Source organism: Leptinotarsa decemlineata, unplaced genomic scaffold (genome assembly GCF_025532065.1).
Source record: "Leptinotarsa decemlineata unplaced genomic scaffold, Ldec_3_MD MMD2_tig00005002_RagTag_RagTag, whole genome shotgun sequence".
Lineage (NCBI taxonomy): Eukaryota > Metazoa > Arthropoda > Insecta > Coleoptera > Chrysomelidae > Leptinotarsa > Leptinotarsa decemlineata.
This window is the reverse complement of record NW_027412614.1, coordinates 1,117,953-1,124,551: the sequence shown is the minus strand read 5'-3', so window position 1 is coordinate 1,124,551 and position 6,599 is coordinate 1,117,953. Positions and strand designations below refer to the sequence as shown.

At 31.0% G+C, this 6,599-nt stretch overlaps 1 long non-coding RNA gene across 1 annotated transcript; it reads left to right on the top strand.

Moving 5' to 3' along the window:
* Positions 1–2,266: 2,266 nt before the first annotated feature.
* On the top strand, positions 2,267–4,941 carry LOC141484202 (uncharacterized). Its single transcript, XR_012466526.1, has 2 exons — positions 2,267–3,504; positions 4,807–4,941. It is a non-coding gene; the product is annotated as an uncharacterized lncRNA (long non-coding RNA).
* The last annotated feature ends 1,658 nt before the right edge of the window (positions 4,942–6,599 follow it).

The following is a 6,599-nucleotide window of genomic DNA, read 5'->3' as shown; positions in this document are numbered from 1 at the left end:
CAGAAGTAGAGAACTAACGACGTCTTATCTTTCAACGTGCGATTCCTAAAATGTATTGCATACATATAAGTAACTGTCAAGCAGGATTCTATGGTTTATTTCCTAAAGAAGCTAAGAAACGCAATTTCTTCGGAGAATTAACTCTGTCATTAGGGAAATGATGAATATTTTTTCTCGAAAATTCCAGCAACAATGTTTCTCAAACTTGGATGTTAACCATTTACAGAATCCATTCAACTAGAGACAGCCATGCATTTCCATGTGTCTGGAGACATAAGCAATTTTCAATGAGGACATAATCTCTAAATTTGAAAAGTACACTTTTTGAACATTTCAGCAGACCGTGCCAAAATAGTAGTCAACTTTTCAAATAGTACCCTGTTCTCATAGTCTGTTGATATACCTTCAATATTTTCAAAATGATCGAACTCAACGACATTCGGTTACTGGTTAATGACATACATTTTCAAGTAACCCACAGAATCAAGCATCTGTATGAAAAGGTCAAATTTGGGTTTTAAAACGAATGGAAAATTGATTTCTGTGAGTGTATACACATTTGAAAAATATGTGGTGAGTTTTTCAATAACATATTTCTGTTGAACTGATGGAGGTATTGTTCCATTCAATTCAAATGAATAATTATAAATTTCATCATGAAAAAATTGAATTGTTGTCTTGACAGGTGCTTTTGTTTGGTCAATGTATCGATATAATATAATGTCAGTTTTTGAAATAATTTTAATGCTATTAGACACAGAAAAATAACGTTCAAACTCTGATAGAAATTTAAATTAAATTCGAATCGTTAAATTTAAAAAATACCAGTTTTCCTTAGATTTTCTGAAGCAAATTCTTGATCATCAATTTCAATATTATTTCTGAACATCGATGGGTAAATGATGGGAATTATGTTTTTATAGAAGAAATATATTCAAATCCAATAGTGAGTACCTACACAATTATTGTTAACATTTGGAAAAATAAATCAATTCGTTCTGAGTCACTCTTTTTTTCACCATCGCATAGCTGGATAAAATGTCTCCCCAGAACAGCAATATTTTCATGGTCTATCACTGTTCAAGTAGGCAATGAAAATTTGATATCCTATCACCTTCGATTATCGGATCATAATAAGCAGCTGGAAAAAAATATAATCAATCTTCTGACCAACTAGTATTCTGAAGCTGTTTCTTCACCTATGAAGTTGGGTTGGCTATGAAAACTTTATTACATATCAGCATCAACTTGCCATTTACATTCTAACCATAAAAAACGTCCTGGAAAATGTGAATCACTCCAACAAAATTTGGAACTGAAAGCTCATATGCTTATAATAATAACGCATTACTTTGTCAGTAATGAAAAGAGCAGAATGTTGATAGTTAACTTTTTGTAATGTACGTGGCCCTAAATGGCAACATATGTACAAAACACTGAAGAGCATATCTTTTACCTAGAATGTCGTCACGTAATGTTGTTATCACTAAGTTCTCAAAGTACCCAAATTCAATATTTTGGCGTGTAACTTTTTAATTCAGAAGTTTACCCTGGGATTACATATTTGAACACCATCAGCCGAAGACGATTATGGATACTAACAATCGAAACGTTGTAAAGTAACCTGGCTTGAAATCTTTATTTTCATTCATTTCTTTTTAGTTTGATTCATTTATTTTATAGCTTACCTTTATCTTCATAAATTTTCTTTATATTTTACTGTGTGGTCATATTCAATTTCCTTTTTATATTTTATAAGGTCTTTATCGTATTATCATTTCACGCTTTATTGTTTTATGTAATTAATATTTTAACTATTTTATATATTTAAACCAATATTGATTCAATTTCATTTTTCATGATACAATAATTTTGTTCTTTCTTACAATATAATTCTCATAATTTTTTGTAAAACTTGTTTCGCTCTAAGTCATTTGTTTATTTCATAGATTTCAAATCAGTTATCAACATATTAGACAATGGAAGTCCAAACCACCAAGATTCATAAATAAATCATAGTCGAAACTGAATACGCGCGCCATCTCACAGCGAATACCCCGTACTATCAATGAGCAAGTGAACACACCATTTTAGTTGAATACAAAACCACAGTAGCTGAGAACAGATCCAGCTAGAGCGTGCAAGTAAAAGACAAGTATTATGTACTTACGTTTTTTCGAAGACACACGAGCACTCGTGCAAACAATGATCTACACTAATGTATATATATATATATATATATATATATATATATATATATAATAATAATAATAATGAATTTATTCAGGCAAAGACATAACATAAACTGTTACAGGCACGAATAATATGTAAAACACATTGATACGATACATTGGTTACAATGATCCTAATTTATTTTGAACAAATTCAAGAAACCCACAAAGGAAATCCTGTGCGTGGGTATACATATCTTCTCAACTTTGATTTCTCATAATCGTTTCAAAATCGATGGATTGATGCTGTACCTACCTATGTAATTGAAATAAATATAAATATGTATATATAAATGATGTAGAAATATGTTAATATGTTAATGTTTAATAATTATTGAAAAAAAAAATAAGAAGAATAATATTACGTTTAATTGTGTCCTAATATTGTAAATAATGCAATGTTAGTTATTTTTCAGGTCAATAAGACTATGGATTGCATTGCGCGGTTTACTCATTAACCATTTCCGTACTTTAGACTTGAATAGAGATACCGAGTTGAGTATTTTAAATGAGTATGGCAAAATATTATAAATTTTTGGTGTAAGATATAAATGACATCTCTGTCCTATTGTTTTCCGCATACGGGGTATACTTAGGGAACATTCTTTGTATCTAGTCGGATAACTATGTTCAATGTTTTTGGTGTTATATGCATTTCTGTGTTGGTATAATGCCAGATACAGAACAAATAACTGATGAATATCTAGTACTTCAGCATCTTTAAAAAGCTGATCACTAGAATATCTGTAACCGTTTCCAGTGATCACCTTTAAAATCCATTTTTGTGTGATTTCCAAGTTTCTCATATATAAATTCGTGGCTCCACCCCATACTATGATACCATAAATCAAATGAGTTTGTATTAAGGCATAGTACATTATTTTCAAATGTTTAATATCAAAAAATTTTTTTAAATATCGAAATTTGGGTAAGCAGTATCTTACTTTTTTTATGACATTTTCAATTTGATCGTTCCATTTTAGGTGGCAATCAAGATATATTCCTAGAAACTTAACTTTCTTATCTGATTTAATCAATATCATCTCATCTCCATGTTCAAACTCTATTTTCGTGAATGGGGGTAAGTTCGATTCATAGCTTGTGAAGGGTACATAAATGGTTTTTTTCAAATTTATGGTGAGTAATTTTTTCCTTAGGAAATCTACTACTATAGGAAATGATTTAATGATTTTTTGTTTCAGACTGAACCAGTTACTGTCCTTGAAGAATATAACTGTGTCATCCGCAAATGAACTTATTTCAGCATCTACAGGCAAGTTGAAAATATCATTAATATAAATTAAAAACAGAATTGGACCGAGAACTGTTCCCTGAGGAACACCATATTGAACATTTCTCTCCCCACTCATTATATTTCCAATTTTTACACATTGTTTTCTCTCTTCCAAATAACTTTTCAAAAGTTTATGTGCGTTTCCCCTGAATCCAATGTTTTCTAGGGTTTCTAATAAGTCCGTGTGGCTGACAGTATCAAAAGCCTTCGCAAGGTCAAGAAATATGCATATTGCAGGTTCTTTAGAATCAATAGCTTTGTATATCTTTGAAGTTAGGTTCACGATTGCATCTTGCGTCGACTTTCCTTCCATAAATCCGTATTGGTTTTTTGAGATGACATCGAATTTTTTCAGAAAATCTAAGATTCTTGATTTGATCAACTTTTCCAAAATTTTACTGATGGTTGGTAGTAAAGATATAGGCCGATAATTTGACATTTCCATCTTGTTTCCTGACTTAAATAAGGGTTTGACCACTGCAACTTTCGCAATTTGAGGAAAAATACCTAATTGTATCATCTTATTTGCAATACACTTTATGGGTTTCACTAGATATTCAATACAATTTTTAAAAGTATCCGTTGTGATATTATCAATGCCTGGTGCTTTTTTGGACTTCAACTCTCTGATTACCTTCCTAACTTCATCTTCCTCTACCTCGTTCAAATAGATGGAATTACTCAATCTTTTTGTTGCGATTTTTTTTCCCGGTTTTTTTATTTTATTTGCTAGTTTTGTAGCTACATTTGTGAAGTATTCATTGAATTTTTCCGAAATTATTGAGCTATCATTAATTTTCATTCCATCCGATTCAATTACTATTTTTTCAGAACTGTTTTTTCCTTGAATTTTTTTTACGAACTGCCACATATGTTTGGGGCTATTTTCATTATTTCGTATTTCTTTCCTATAATAATCAGTTTTTGTCTTATCTATTAAACCACTAAGCATATTCTTATATTTCTTATACTCATTTAAAATCACGATATCACCTGGGTTTTTTTGTACTTTTTTATATAAATCATTTTTTGTATTCACTGATTTTACTAAACTGTTTGTTATCCATGGACTTCTTTTAACGTCTCTTCTCTTGATTCGAAAAGTATTACTACTCAAGTCTATATAGGAACTTAATTTTTCAACGAATAGATTAGTAATTTTGTTGACGTCATATTCTGACAGAAGTTCATGCCAATTTTCATTTTTCAAAAGTATATTTAGTTTATCGAAATTAATATAAGTTTTAAAAAAAATTTCAGGTTTCGTTTCTTTTATTTCAGATTGAAGATCATAATGAAGCACTTGGGAAAAGTGATCTGACAATGTAGATTTAAAAATTATAGGTTGAATTTTATCAAGGCTATCTTTAGTTTGTATAAAAATGTGATCAATACATGTCTTAGATTGACCTTGTACACGTGTTTCTTTATTTATTAATGAGATATAGCCGTATTCTTGTAATATATTTAGATATTCAACACTGACTTCATTAATTTCATTATATATATATATATATATATATATATATATATATATATATATATATAAAAGGAATGATTCATCTGATTCTGATATTGATTTAGATTATAGAAGTGGTGATGATGAGCTCAATGAACTTTTAGATGACGAGAAAATCAAGGATTTGTTTATCCAGAAGTTGAGGATATCTCATTTATTGAGAGGAAAGACATTGTATCAAAGTTACCTAAGCCTATGACAACGCCGGGGACTTCAAGAATGGCACCTTCTTCAATTTGATGTAAAATTTTTTGGTTACGATGTTAATTAATGTTTCATAGTATTTTGTCATTATTTGTATATGGAAAGTAAAGTAACGTTGAAAAAATGCATATTCGTCCGAACCTACCCCAATCATGGCACCTTGGGGCACTTCCGGACAATTCCCCAAACTCACTAATATTACATTTTCTGGAAAACTATTCGAAATTTGCATGTATATGACAATGAAAAGTCATATACCAAGAAGGTTCTATTTTACAAAATTCCAACAACTTGATTATGTTAACAACCGATAGAGATATAATAATTTGTAAAACGGTGTCCGAACCTGCCCCCTTCTCCCCTATATGAAATTCGAGTCGAGTATCGAGCGATAAAATCGATGAGAGAGATTCAATGCGAAGACTGCGAATATAAGAGTTGGGATCAGGAAGATACGACAAATCATCGCTTGGCAGAACACGAAGGGGAAAATACGACTTGGTATTCCTGCAGCCTCTGCGACTTCCACACTAGCAGCAAAGGAAATTTTTGCAGATACTCAAACGCTCACATATTGTGAACAAACATAAAGATGGAGAATCATCGAATGAAATGACCTCCACAATCAATCGAAATATTAATAACGCCTTTCTGTTCGAAGCCTTTTTATACTTCTGTTAAAATAGCCGCGATAGCATATGTCTATCTTTCAAGGATAGCTCAGCATATCCATTTCTGTTGTAATTGGATTAATGGTGAAAAACATTTTCTTTTTGCAACAGGAAAATGTAAAAAAATATGTTAAGACATCGATTAATTGGTAGATTTTTTATTCTAGTGTGTTCATCCCAGGATTGGTCTTCGCCGGTTTTGGAAGTGTCAGTGACATAATATTTCTATGTTTATAGTATTAAGTTGTTCTACTTGTTTTTTCCAGAATTGTTATAATATACAATAGAGTGCAATTCTCTGTGCAATACAATATTTCCAGACAAAATAATTTTGTGAAATTACATAACCAAAAGTTTGCAGTTTGTAGCCAATTTGAAGAAGTGTGTAGCAGATCTTTTTTATATTGCTCTAGACGGAAATATAACCGGTCTATAAATATTTCATGTATTCATGATTGCCTAGTTCGACCGATGTTAGGAAGACAACGAAAATTATTTCCTTTACGATGGTACTGCGCTTCTACTGCTCTCATCGATAGAGGGTGCCACGTATTCTACTCTTGTGGCAAAATGTTTTTAGGTTCGAATTGTAAAAACTAGTTGAATGCCAGAACATAATTATCTGATTCTAGGAGTGGTTTAGTGCTGATTTCTCATACAGAAACACCACTGGTTATAAA